Source organism: Engystomops pustulosus, chromosome 3, assembly GCF_040894005.1.
Source record: "Engystomops pustulosus chromosome 3, aEngPut4.maternal, whole genome shotgun sequence".
NCBI lineage: Eukaryota > Metazoa > Chordata > Amphibia > Anura > Leptodactylidae > Engystomops > Engystomops pustulosus.
In genome coordinates, this window is record NC_092413.1 from 195516258 (window position 1) to 195531334 (window position 15077).

The window sequence follows — 15077 nt, forward strand, 5'->3', positions numbered from 1 at the left end:
GAGGAGCTGCTTATTTAATAATAAGGGGGCTGTATATTATATAATATGGGAGGTGAGCTGGACATTATGTAACCTGGGGGTGACTTTTAACCATAATTTAACTACACATTATATAATCAAGGTGGGCTGTATATAATATAACTTGTGGGTGAAGCATTATATGGGAGGGGGCTGTATTTAAAAGGGAGGGTGGTTAATATGGGGTACTGTATAAAATTTGGGGGCGGTAAATCTGTATATAGTTAAACGTGGGAGAATCTGGATATAGGGGTTGGATTTTAATTAAACTATAGGAGCTGTATATAATTTAATTAGGGGACAGGAGCTTTTATTATAAATTTTGAAGAAGGGATTCTATATCCATTCTGTGTGTGGTGTTGGGGGGTAGAGTGATTCATTGTGTCATGAGAGGTGTACAGTATATGATTTAGGAGCGCTGTTATTTCGGTGAATATATACTGTAAGTGACTGTGGTATATTATCGGTGCAGTGCGGAGATGTGGTGCTGGGAGCTGAAGATATCTGCCAGTAAATTCAACAGTCCTGGGTGGAAGAAAATGTGATGATGCCGTCTTCCTGAGTGAGCAGATCGTCACCTGTGAGGTACTAGATGGCACTATTGTCTGTGTCACTGACTGGCAAGTGGTACCACGTGTGGTGTCTCAGAGGGCCAGTTACTAATTTTAAGTAATGCTGTCAGCTTTTTTTTTTTTTTTTAAATGTGGAAATTCAGTAGGGCGAACATATCCTGGAAGCAGGGGAGGTCTGGTGTTGGGCTGGGGGGGGGGGGGGGGGGGCGGTGTGTGTGTGTGTGTGTGTTATGTGCTGTCGCGGGGGGGGCGGCATTTTAATTTTCGCCTCAGGCAGCAAAAACCCTTGAATCGGCCCTGCAAGGATGTGTGAGAATGTGGAATATTATTCATCAAATTTTGCCACTGATTTATTAAGGAAGAACAAAGTGGAACTATTTTAATTTCAGTGGATTTATACTCTCCAAAGTTCCCATGTAGATTATGATTTCAAAATTTAATAGAACCACAAATTAAAATATAAAGAGAACTTGTCATCAACTACACTAACTTCGCATCAAAATCATAGTCCTTGACGGGATAAAGAAAACCTGTCATCAAATATACTAAACCTACATCACTATCTTAAAACATTTATTTGTGAAATATTGGTGCCATTTGAGTACTTTGAATGGGTAGCAAAGAGTTTGTATGTTCTCTCCATGTTGGCGTGGGTTTCCTCTGGGTCCTCCGGTTTCCTCCCACAATCCAAAAACATAGTGGTACTCTGATTAGATTGTGAGCTTCATGGGAGCAGGGACTGATTTGGCAAGATCTGTGCAGCGCTGTGTAATCTGTTGGCGCTTGTATAAATAAAGGAATTAATTAGTTAGTTTATAGCAGATAGAGACCTAATAATGATTATTTAGTAATTTTAACACGTTTTTAAAAATATGTAAAAGAAACTTTTAAAATGGATTATTAAAATTATCCTTGTTATTCAGAAATGTATATACATTTAAAAAAAATCATAAACACATTAGGAAACCCTTTATCTAAAACAATTAAAAATAAAAAAAATAACAATTTCATAAAATGAAAACAACATCAATGTCTAATCTCAATGTTTTTTTTTTTTGCTGTTTTGACACCCATAAAACTGTTAATAAAAAGTTTTAAAAATCAGAATAAAATGACATACTGGGGGTCATTTACTAAGGACCCGAATCGCGTTTTACCGACCCTTTTAGGTCAGGAAATTTAATTTTTGCATTTTTATTTTTCCCTTCCTGCTTTCCAAAAACCATAGCTTTTATATTTCTTTTTACAGAGTGGTATGAGGACTTGAATTTTTCGGGTTTTCGTTGATGTTTTTCTTTGCAGATTATTCTTTACCAGGTTTCTCCAGTAGACTGTGTCTTGTAGTGTAGATGAGCAGCATTCCAGCTTTGCCTAATATGTATGCACAAAATAAGGAAAGCTTGGCTGTGTTACTACTCGGTTTAGAAGGTTTTGTGATAAAGAAACTACACAAATGGCAAAAAACACTGTAGATAGAACTATCACAAGATAGTATATGTTTTTTATAGCTTGCTTGCTACCAAATCCTTTTCGACTATGTTGGAATGAGCTGCACATTCCCTACTAGTATTGTACCTTGGACAAATCATTATTTTCTCAACATGAGCACATAACAATGACTAAAGGAGCGGGTTCATGCTGGAGAAGCTCTCGATTTAGTTCATATGTCGTCTGCTAGCCACAGCATCCCTTCCACTGCCTGCCAAGACAGATCAACAAGCCGAGCCCGATAGTCTGCCTGACAACAAAAGACCTTCTAGCTCTACGCCAAGAGTTCAGGTATCGTCCTCCACAGAAGGAGTCCCCTGTTCTCAACAACAGCTCCAGTCACAACTTGCCTCAATGACTCCGCATGGAACATAGACCTGGGATTACAGATGAAGGGGCATTCCCTGCCCACTCAAAGCTGACACGTAGCAGATGATGGATGAGATAACATCTGATAGGAAAAGAAGATAGATGGTGTCTTCTTACACCCCTACCATTTTGAAGATAGTATCCCAAACACATCTCTGCTTGAAGATTCTTCCGAGTGCTAAGACATCTTCATTCAACCATATTTCACTTTTGGGGTTGCAAAATTGTATATTGCATTAAACATGAAATCTGGACACAATCGATCACAAAAAGCAATCTCCTAAAATTAGATATCGTATCAATATTAAAGGGAGTCAACCTGTTTCCAAATTCACTACAAATAAATTCAGCATTGTGTGGGACACTCCATAAGCTTTCCATAGATACCTTTTCATTTTCCCAGCAATTCATTATTTTGGTAAAATTACTGTATATACTCAACTATAAGCCGAGGTATCTAATTATACCACAAAAAACTGGGAAAACCTATTGACTCAAGAATAATCTTAAGGTGGGAAATGCATTGGTCACAGACTTCCTCCAGTATAAGTCCAAAAACAAGAAATAGTTTCGGCACCAACCACTTATATTCAACAGATCCCCACATATAGCAGTGAATGGATAAAGGCACGATAAACGTTGACTCGCCACAGTTCTGAAGGGTGTTGCTCAGCCCGAAGCAAAAGATACAAATGTGGAATTTACTCCAGAGAAAAGCAAGGCGGTACTCACCGATGTGTAGAACTTTCTTTATTCAGACAAGGTGCAGTACAAGGGAAGAACGGAGCCAGGCGACGGGCCGTTTCGCGCTAGATCGCGCTTTCTCAAGCCGTTGACCTTCCTCCAGTATAAAGCTAGCCCCTGCCCCCCAGTAAATAGCTGGCCAGCCTCCTAGGATATACCCAGCAGCCTTATGCCTTGGTATATAGCCTGCCAGTCCCCTGTATAAGGCCAGCCCCTGCAACCCCAGTAAATAGTTAACCAGCCCATCCTCCCACTATATAGCCAGTCAATGTCCCCAGCATATAGCCAGCCCCCTCTCCCAGTATATAGGCAGCCAGCCAATGCCACCGGTATATAGCTAGTCTACATTTGCTCCAGTATATAGCAAGCCAGCCCATGCCCTTAGTGTATAGCCAGCCCCCTGCCCCTAGCATATAAGCAGCTAGTATATAGCTAGCCTACCTTTGCCCCCCGTATATAGCCAGCCAGCCCCCCCAGTATACAGCCAGCCCCCTCCCCAGGTATATAGGCAGCCAGCCAGTGCCACCAGTATATAGATAGTCTACTTTTGCTCCAGTATATAGCAAGCCAGCCCATACCTCTAGTGTATAGCCAGCCCATGCCTCCAGTATATAGCCAGTACCCTGCCCCTAGCATATGGGCAGCCGGCCCATGCACTTAGTATATAGCCAACCTATGCCCCAAGTATATACTACTATATAGTATTCACTGATACCCACTCCCCCTCCCCCACACTTTCTCTTCCTGATTCCTGTGCACCCAAAAGCAATGGGTCCGTGAAGCACTGGTGGCACAAAAATTGTACTGAAAAACTCAGTATACACAGTAAGATTTTATATGTATGTAAATTAAATTTGCTGTGCACCAGGGTGTAACCATGTCTAATGGTGCATCTATTTTCTTTCAAGATGTTAATCTGTTTTATTGTGTACTATTATTTTTATACACTAATCATTCACAGTTATAGTTCAATTAACCTCTTGAAATCCAACTTTTTTAGATTTTTTTGGCATTTCCATATTTCACTCCTCTTCTTTCAAAAGCTGTAACTTTCAGACTTTTTATATACTTTATATCTGCGAGACAAAACATATTTACTAGTAGCACCATTTAATATTCTGTCCCATGTACTGCGACGCTGGAAAGAAATTTCAAATGTGGTGAATTGGCAAAAAAACACAGGTTCGCAGTATTCTGATTCATTCTCTCATTCTCTCATTTATTCTTTGGATCAGTACAATTGCAGAGATATCAAATTTATATACCGTATTTTCTGGACTATACGACGCACTTTTTAGCAAGAAAAAATTTTGCTAAAAAGTCCCTGCATCTTATAGTCCGGAGGTCAGGAGGATCCAGCACTGCCAGACCCTGCTGACCGCTGTAAGGGAGATCGGGTGATGCCCTGATATAGAGCTGCACCCGATCTCCCAGAGAGGAGCCTCCGCACTGCTCTCACCTCTCCCCGATGTCCTACAAGTCCAGGACCTGCAATGATGTCAGAATCATGTGACTGATCACATGCTTCTTACATCACCACAGGTGAAGGGAAATGGGGGAAGTATGTGTGTATGTATATGTGTGTGTGGTTCTGTGTGAGTGTGTATAGGTGAGTTGAATGTGTATAGGTGATGCAGAGTTGAGTGTGTATAGGTGATGCAGAGTTGAGTGTGTATAGGTGATGCAAAGTTGAGTATGTATAGGTGAGCTGAGTGTGTATAGGTATGGATGATGCAGAGTTGAGTGTGTATGTGGATGGATGATGCAGAGTAGAGTGTGTATATGTATGTCTGTGTGTGCTGTGCTTTAGTGCGACCAACAGGGATATTTTAATTGGTGTAAAATATATTTTTCCTTTTTTGGAAGCCTAAATCTGGGGTGCGTCCTGTAGTAAGAAGCGTCTTATATAGAGATGAGCGAGCACTAAAATGCTCGGGTGCTCGTTATTCGATACGAGCTTTTCCCGATGCTCGGGTGCTCGTATCGAATAAGAACCCCATTAAAGTCAATGGGAGACCCGAGCATTTTTTTAGTTAAAGAGAACATTAAAAGAACAGTGCATAATAAAATATCCCAGATGTTTACTGATGTTTTACTTGTAAGAACACATTGAAATAACACTATTCTTCACTTTCCAGGTGTTCGCGCGTGTCTCCCGCTAAGTCAGGAGATGTTCAGAACATCTGGAATGTGAAGAATAGTGTTCTTTCAATGTGTTCTGCACTTAAATGGTCCTGTATTCACTGTTTTTAATGTTTTAATTCTATTCTTCCCTTTGCAGATGTTAGCGCTTGTCTTCCGATAATGTCGGAGATGTGCGCGCACATCAGCAATGTGAAGAATAGTGTTATTTAAATGTGTTCTGCACTTAAATGTTCGTGTTTTCACTGTTTTTAATGTTTTAATTCTATTCTTCACATTGCAGGTGTGCGCCCGTGTCTCCCGATAGGTTCGGAGATACGCGTGCACAGCTGCAAAGTGAAGAATAGTGTTATTTAAATGTGTTCTGCCCTTAAATGTTCGTGTTTTCACTGTTTTTAATGTTTTAATTCTATTCTTCACATTGCAGGTGTGCGCGCGTGTCTCCCGATAGGTTCGGAGATACGCGTGCACAGCTGCAAAGTGAAGAATAGAATTAAAACATTAAAAACAGTGAAAACACGAACATTTAAGTGCAGGACACATTGAAAGAACACTATTCTTCACATTACAGATGTTCCGAACATCTCCTAACTTAGCGGGAGACACGCGCGAACACCTGGAAAGTGAAGAATAGTGTTATTTCAATGTGTTCTTACAAGCAAAACATCAGTAAACATCTGGGTTATTTTATTATGTAATAAAAATACTGTTCTTCACTTAATTTAATGCTCGATCTCGAGCCGGCGAGATACTCGTCCGAGTAACGAGCCGGTCCGAGTATGCCAATACTCGACCGAGCAGTATACTCGGACGAGTATACTCGCTCATCTCTAGTCCTATAGTCCGAAAAATACGGTAGTTTAGTTATATCTTTATTTTTAAAATCCATTATTTGCATGATGGGATGACGTTTTCATTGACACTATTTTGAAAAGTGTATGACTTTTTAATTCAAATGTTTATTGGGTCAAAATGGTGAAAAAGTGGTGCTGTTTTCTGTTAAGAGGTTAATCACCATGAATAATTGTTTTTATATTTTAATAGATGTGACATTTTCTGACGTGGCAATGCTTAAAGTTTAATAATTTTATTTGTTTATTTTTATGTGTGTTCTAGGAAAAGGGGAGGGTGATTAGAATTTTTTTTCATTTTTTTTTAAACCCTTTTTTTTAACTATTATTTCAGTCCCCTAGGGCACATGGACCCTAAGGGGTCTGATCCCATATACAATATACCGCAAAACAACTTTATTGCAGTATATTGTACCTATACCTCCTGTTTGACCCAAGGTTTCACCTCACAATGGGGCAGATTTACTTACCCGGTCCTGTCGCGATCCCGCGATGCATTGTCCGATGAGGATTCGGGTACGGGTGATTCACTAAGATCGTGCGCCCGATTTCCTGCATGTGTCGCTGCTGCGCCAAGGTCCGCCGGAGTTCAAGTTCTTCTTCCTGGTGCATGTTAGTGCATGATCTTGCGACACAATTCATTTTTTAAATTCTGCGTGTTTTCCGAATCCGCCGGGTTGTCCGAAGGCCACACCCCTCGATTTCTGTCGCGTGCAAGCCGGCGCCGATGCGCCACAATCCGATCGCGTGTGCCAAAAACCTTTGGCAATTCGGCGGCGTTCGGACACTTAGTAAATGAGCCCCAATGGCTGCACTCAACCTATTTACAAGATCTTTCTCGCCCATCACATAGTTTATACTTCTTTTTCTTGCACATTTTTTTTACAATTTAATATAAATTAAATCCACAGAAAAAAAGTGATAAACATATCTACATTTCATAAAACTTTTACATTTCTGCATTGATCCGTTCTCATGGCTCCATTTAATCCAACTTTTCTCACAAAGCATAGTACCAATTATATTGTGTTAGATATTTAAAACCACCAGCCAAGACGCTATCCTTGGAGTTTTCATTATTTTGCCACTTGTACATTCTTGTGACAATTTTTTTTAAATAACTTATATAAGGTATAAAATATATCCTGCATCAAAAAACAAATCCACATTATGTATTATAATTATTACAGGCCATATACTTAAAAAATAAGGAAAGGCTATAAAAATAAATCTTGATTATTTCCATTATAACCCCTAAAATAAATGATAACTTTATCTTCTCCATGAGATTGTTTGTGCTCAGAAAAAAATGTTAAAATTATTTATTATTAATTTAATCCGCGTAATGGTGCATGACCCATGGCCATTCCTGATATTTTGGAACAAAATGATGCGATTTTGTGTTGTAAAAGATTGATATATTCAGTTGATAAAGTACAATATATGGGGCTCCCACATTTATATATTCCAGTAAGTAGAAATGACTAAATATAAACTTACAGATAGTTCTCTAGAGACCTATAGATATTTCATTAAAGGGGCCATGTGCTAATAATACCTGTACAATCTGGATGCAGCATGTTGTAGAGCAGGTGGAGCTTTGTGTAATGGCAGCTGCGGAGCACCAGTGCTCTCCTACTCACTGCTCCAGGTCCAGATTTCATGTTCGGATGGGTGCTTCCCCTTCTAGTCATCTGCCTTATTGACCCAGTGCTAACTGGTTGACCAGGTGCTTTCCAGGCCTTACTCCAGTCCTGGATTTCTTGCCTGTGTTTGTGGTGTTTTCTGGAGTCCATCCCAGAGTTTCTGCTGAGTCTACTCTGCTTTCTGCAGGACCTGCAATGTGCATCACTTCCTGTGATGTAACAGGATTGCGCATCTGACCAGAGCAACCAATCCTGGCCCTCCTGCAGGTATTTATTGGATCCTGTCCTATCCCTAAGTACCTGGGGGTCAAAGTATCTTGTGTCTTGCCTGAAGTGCTGCACGGCCTTTCTTCCTGATTTGCTGTATAGCATCATCCTCTGGACCTGCACTTCTGTTCCTGAGCTTTCATCCTTGGTCCCTGCCTGTACGTCTGGTGTTAGTATTGGTGTCCTCTAGTCCCATTAGGACCAGCAGTCTTGTGTTCCCAATCTCCTTAAAGATGCGTCTGGAGTCCCCTTGGCTCAGGCATCTCCACCATCTGGAGATCTGTGAAGAACAAAGGGTTTGCTGGGGCATTGCCCTCTAAGGAGGTGGGTCTCATGGCACAGTTGGTTCACACCCTTTGCATGACATGTGCAAATGTATATATATATATAGTTTTGTGGGGGGGAAATCTGTATGTATTACAATAAAATTCTTTGGACATCTTTTTCCATGTGTAGTTGTCCAAGCAGTGTTCTTGCCCAACTACCAATAGCCCAGGGGCGTAACTACAGCGGTAGCAGCCATAGCAGCTGCTATGGGGCCCGCAATGTCAGGGGGTCCTGTCATCGCATCTGACACACTAAAGTATGGAGGATGTGCATATTTTCTGAGGGGTTAGGGGGCCCCATTTAGAAGTCCGGTACGGGGCCCTGCCTCACCTAGTTACGCCCCTGCAAAAGCCTCTTCGTTATTAGAAGCTGTTAAGAACTGCCCACTGGACTCCTCAGCATGGAAAAAGCAGAGGTTTTAGGCAAAAATGTCTGGATTGTATTATTATTGGGACAGGCTTCCTGTAACAGAATAAAATCTAGAAGGTGTAGTGTCTTCAGATTTTAAGAGTACACATCATCATAATTACAAGTCGGAAACAATGACGTTATTGTATCATTTGTGGGAATGACCTAAAATAACCATTTTCTTTGTGGAATATGGTGTGAGGCCTTCACTTAAGAAGCTTTGCATAATTCCAAGATTTTTATTATTTTGCCATTTTAAGTTTGGCTTTAAGGCAAAATAATGTAATAGGAATTTATTGTGATGTAAGTGTTTATTGGATTATAGATTAAATATTAAAAATATACAGACAGTTCTCCATAGATCTCTATTCCCCAGTAAATGGGTTATAATTTATTCTTTTTCTTGCATTTTTTATGAGAAATCTCCGAAAATAATACATTTTCAAAATCTCTGTGACAAAGAAAACACATATGGAGGGAATTGTTTCTTTTGCATCTTCTTTACTGCGGCATAAATTATGTCATGCTTTATCATTTGTGATTTTAATGACGGGACATAAAAGTCAGGGAACAGCTACCTATAATATTTCTTCCAATAAAGCTGCTTTTATTAATGATGCATCATATAAACGTACTGTACTGTAAGTCAGTGTCCCCAAATATTTTGCCCCAGAGGCCAGTGGAATAAATGTTAATTTCCCCCAGGGGCCTTAGGGGGGATGTGGGGTGTAGAATTGGCAGTAGTGAGTGGTCGCAGGAAGGGGTATGTGGACCAGTGGACATTGTTTCAGAGCTTTTGCTTCTCACACCTACCACTGTCCACAGCACTGTCCACACCCACCTACCACTGTCCACAGCACTGTCCACACCCACCAACCACTGTCCACAGCACCTTCCACACCCACTAACCACTGTTCACAGCACTGTCCACACCCACCAACCACTGTCCACAGGACTGTCCACACCCACCAACCACTGTCCACAGCACTGTCCACACCCACCTACCACTGTCTACAGCACTGTCCACACCCACCAACCACTGTCCACAGCACTGTCCACACCCACCAACCACTGTCCACAGCACTGTCCACACCCACCTACCACTGTCCACAGCACTGTCCACACCCACCTACCACTGTCCACAGCACCTTCCACACCCACTAACCACTGTCCACAGCACTGTCAACACCCACTAACCACTGTTCACAGCACTGTCCACACCCACCTACCACTGTCTACAGCACTGTCCACACCCACCTACTACTGTCCAACACAGCATTAATGGTGCTGTTGGCATTGGGCAATGCAAGGGGCAGAAATGCACCTATACACCCTCAGTCATCACTTGCTGCTTCATCTGTCTTGTTAGATAAAATGATCCCTGGTCCAGCATTGGGCAATGTCCTGTGGTTGGAACATACTGCTGTAAGTGACATAGTAAAGTTTGCAGGGGAGATTTATCATTGGTTTTTCAGTTCACTGGTTTTTGAAACTTTTTTCCCCATCAAAAAGTTGCATGGGGCAGATAGATTCATATAGTGACATATTTATTTGTGTTCATGTTCAAGTCTGTATTTAAGAACTGCAACTTTTTAAAAAGTCGTATAAAAAGTGGCAATGCCACACCAAACACCCCCCCCCCCCCCCCGGCGTTTGGCAATAACATAAAAAACAGGCCCTGAAAACAAGAAACGATATAAAAGCACGCAACACAATCCCCAGATAAGTACCTGTCACAGCGGCACAAATCCCGAAAATGTGCAAAATCTGGCGAAAGGGCGATCCGCAGACCCTAAGTAAATAAGCCCCAATGTATAGAGTTCAAGATTTGTAAATGTGATATGTCTTAAAAATATCTTATGTCCTTACTCTGTAATGTAATAATAAAGGCTGTATCTGTTTGTTTTGGCCAAAACAATTACATTGTATAAATATAAGAATAAACATTTACACATAATAGAATTAGAACCTATAATGCAGTATTACATAAACATTTCTACTCCATAAAGACCCAAGAACTGATGAAACTTTAAGCTGCATCTCGGAATATGTAAAACCAACACATGCAATAAAGTCTTTAGCCTTTAGTGGGGGGAAAAAAGATTTTTATTGTGCAAACATCCCTAGGGGAATAAAATTTTAGGACTTTCTTTCATGGGCAAACCATTTTAAATAGTTATTCCCGTATAACTGAAAATAACATGGCAAGTCCGAAACGGGGAGCTACAGTACCCTCCCTACAGCTACCCGTTCCTATGGCACAGTGGTCTGGTTTTGATGTCACCTTAAAGGAAATTTACCTCCAGGATGAAGGATTGTAAACCAAGCACACTGACATACTTGTGTCTGCCTCATCTGACAGGATCTGCTCTTCTTTACGCTTCCTGTGCCCTTGTTTATAAGAGAAGAAGGCTTTAAAAAGTAATGCAAATGAACCTGAGGGACCCCAGGCTCCATTAACACCTATAAGACCCGGAGCCCCTGAGAATCATTTACACAATTTTAAAAGCCTTTTTTTTAAATAAAAACCAGGGTATAAGAAGCTAAGACAAGATCAGATCCTGCCAGAGGTGACACACACCAGCATGTCAGTGTGTTTGGTTTACAAACCTTCATCCTGGTGATAGATGTCCTTTAAGCCAAGTCAGGAGGTATTATAGGCTCATCAATGCTGAACAATAATACTTTCCGAACACAAGACGGCCAACCCTTCAACAAGACCCAGAAAGACTTTACCATGAGAAAGGGAGGTAAGGGAATTAACCCCATAGCGCAATAAGACGTACCTGTACGTTTTATTGCGCATGGGGTAGTATGAAGAGGGTTCACGGGCTGACCCCTCTTCATACACGCCGGGTGCTTGCTTCACAATGAAGCAAGCACCCGTCGCTAACACCCGCTTGTGCAAATCTGCCGGCGGCATTAACGAGCCGGCAGCGCGTGGGCGCCGCCATCTTGGCTCCGATCGCCGCTCCCCGTGACGCCATCGGGGAGCGGCGATCCATTGCCATGACAGCCTCGGATCACACAATGATCCGAGGCTATCATGTTTTAGGCCATCTATTACAATGTGCAAATAGATGGTGTGCAAAATCCCCATATACTGCCATACTGTAGTATGGCAGTATATGGTAGGATCAATCAGACAACCTAGGGTTAAAGTACCCTAGGGAGTCTGAAAAATAGTAAAAAATTTGAATAAAAAAAAATTAAAAAATTATATTAAAAAAACCTAAAAATTCAAATCACCCCCCTTTCCCTAGAACTGATATAAATATAAATAAACAGTAAAAATCATAAACACATTAGGTATCGCCGCGTCCAAAAATGCCCGATCTATCAAAATATAAGAATTTTTTTTTACTGCGTTTAACCCCGTAACGGAAAATAGTGCCCAAAGTCGCAAATGGCATTTTTTTGCCATTTTGAAAAATATAAAAAATTCAATAAAAAGTGATCAAAAGGTCGTACAATTCTAAAAATAAAAGCATTGAAAACGTCATCAAAAGTCGCAAAAAATGACACCACCCACAGCTTCATACACCAAAGTATGAAAAAGTTATTAGCGCAATGAAGAAATTAGACCTGTCATTTGGAGCGCACAGTGAAAGACGTAAAATCCACACCCACAAAAAAACGACGCAAATGCGTTTTTTCACCATTTTCACTGCATTCAAAAAAATTTTCCCGCTTCCCAGTATATGGCATAGACAATTAAATGCCATCACTATGAAGTGCAATTCGTTACGCAGAAAACAAGCCATGACACAGCTCTCTACATGGAAAAATAAAAAAGTTATGGATTTTTGAAGGTGGGGTGTGAAAAATAAAGATGCAAAAATGAAAAAGGGCCTGGTCCTTAAGGGGTTAAATACCTTTATTTTTTCAGCCCTGTTATTTCTATTTGCCATGACTCTTCCAGTCGTAAACAAGATACCCATCTGTATGGACACATCTGTATGTAACTGTATAACGGCCACACACATTTCCACCTGTGCCCTAAGCAAGACTACGAGGTTTATGGAGTATATAGCTTTCAGTGATTGCATCCTTTTTCCCCCCATTCAGTCTAACGACACATTACAAGAGAATTTTTAATTGATTTTCCTTTCAAATATTTAGTAGAAATTTGCAGCCGGGATTCTTGGAGCGAAGCCATACTAGAAGAGACCTGTTCTGTTTTCTTTAAATATTTCAAAGCTTATTTAATCAGACAAATGTATCATTGTGTATAACACTGACAGAGTATTGCAATCTGTGATGATATACCTCGCGACTGTTACCAGCTGTAAAATCTAATCCAAGTACCGGATGAACCTTATTGAAACCCTGCCAGAAAATTTGTATGTCAGCTCTGGAAAACACCATTGTTTCTTCTCCAAAAATATCTCAATGCAAAAAGGGTTCTACTTCTTTTTTTTTTTTTTGCTGACAGAATGTAATGAGGAAGATAATTTAATTAAAAGAAAACATAAATGGCAAATTATAATAATCATCGTAATCAGGAATTCTGGGATAATTGTGTACGCAGAAAAAATGTAATATGCATTCGATGGGGTTTTCCCAAGAAGAGACTTAAAGGGAATTTTCACATTTTATTATGATTGCATTTTAAAGGGGACCTGTCACCACATTTTCACATCTACAGCTAGTGACAGGTACCTATAGAGCCCTATTAGCCAATTGACACCCTTCTTTTAGCTAAACATTGTTTCCTTCAAATCCCCATAAATCAGCTTTATGTTATATTACCTTACATCAAAGGGGGCGTGTCTTACTCAGCCGTACCCCTCCCATCTACTCCTCCCCATGCCTTATGCCTTCTTACAATTCTGCAGTTCATGTAATGTTAACCGGTGTGATGTCATCAAAGGTCTTCTACCCTTTACATTTGCAAAATGTACCCTTTGTATGTTTCTGATGACATGAAATCACATACTCCATAGACTTCTGCTCCTCTCCATCCTCCATGGAGGCTGCTGTTATTTCAGGTCATTATATACATACAGTACTGTACCGTACAGGTACTGTTTGCTAATATTAGACTGCTAAAGGACCTAAGATGATGTCACTCTGGTCATATGACATGAATGTAACACAAAGCAGAGCTGTCCGGCACTCCGGGCTGCTAATTATGCATGCCTCCACGCCTCCCTCTCCATTGCTGGGAGCAGGGGCTAGAGAGATGACGTCACACTAGAGGCGTGAATTAATGGGTGAGGGAGGTACGGGGGCATGCATAATTAGGAATCCAGAGCGCCGGACATCTTGTCTCCATACTCAATGCTGCTTATTAAAAATGTATAATTACTGCGTGTCAAGATTAACGACGGACAGTGGCGGGATTAAGATGAAGAGGAGTGGAGGTGAGTATTTGTAGATTTTTTAATGTTTTTTTTCGGGCTTGCTTTCCTTTAACATGAAAAACTAAGTGAATGGATAATGCTGGTGCATGCTGTGGGGTTATTGTAGGACAATCCCAGTTACCTCCATAACTCATGGATAGCATTCATACTCTACACCACATCCCCTTACAATACTTCACACTATACTGAGAGGATCATGGGTCCTGTCCCTCGTAGTCTGTGCAATGTATTGGGCACCTGTAGATCACATAAAAGGATTCTTTGCAGCGGAAAAGTCATCTTATTCTTCAAAAATAAGAAGGCGGCTACATTTTTTGGAAAACCCTTGTACCTCTATTTGCAAAGTTCTTCTCATTTCAGATGTGATGAAACCATATACTGATGCAGATAAATTACTCATTCAGCTCTTCTACATCTGGAAGCTATGAGACCATATTTTACCATTACTTCACGCTGACAAGTCCAACGCGTCCACTATTAAAAACAGAGTCATTATCGATGAAGATCCTGAACCAGTCTCCTTGGAAATTCTGCTACATTTTAGCTAAAATGACTCCGCTTTTATCCAAATTGTGAAAAAGTAAGTGAAAAAGAAAAAGAGTAATGCTTCACTCACTAATTTCCTCATCTCCGGATCGTTTTAGTCTGCCCATTCCTATCACAATCTTACCGTGCCCAGACTTGAAGACACAGGAGGGAGTTGAGGAGATGTCTGGGCATCAGAGTGCTTCAGAAATTCAACATCTCAGATTTATAGGTCACGGTGACATCTCATAGAGAGCCCGCACTGCTAGTATTTGGCATCACACGAATTGCTGAGAATATTAAAGCGAGCTGTGCACATGCACCGGGATGTGTTAGATCTGCCTCTACATTTGG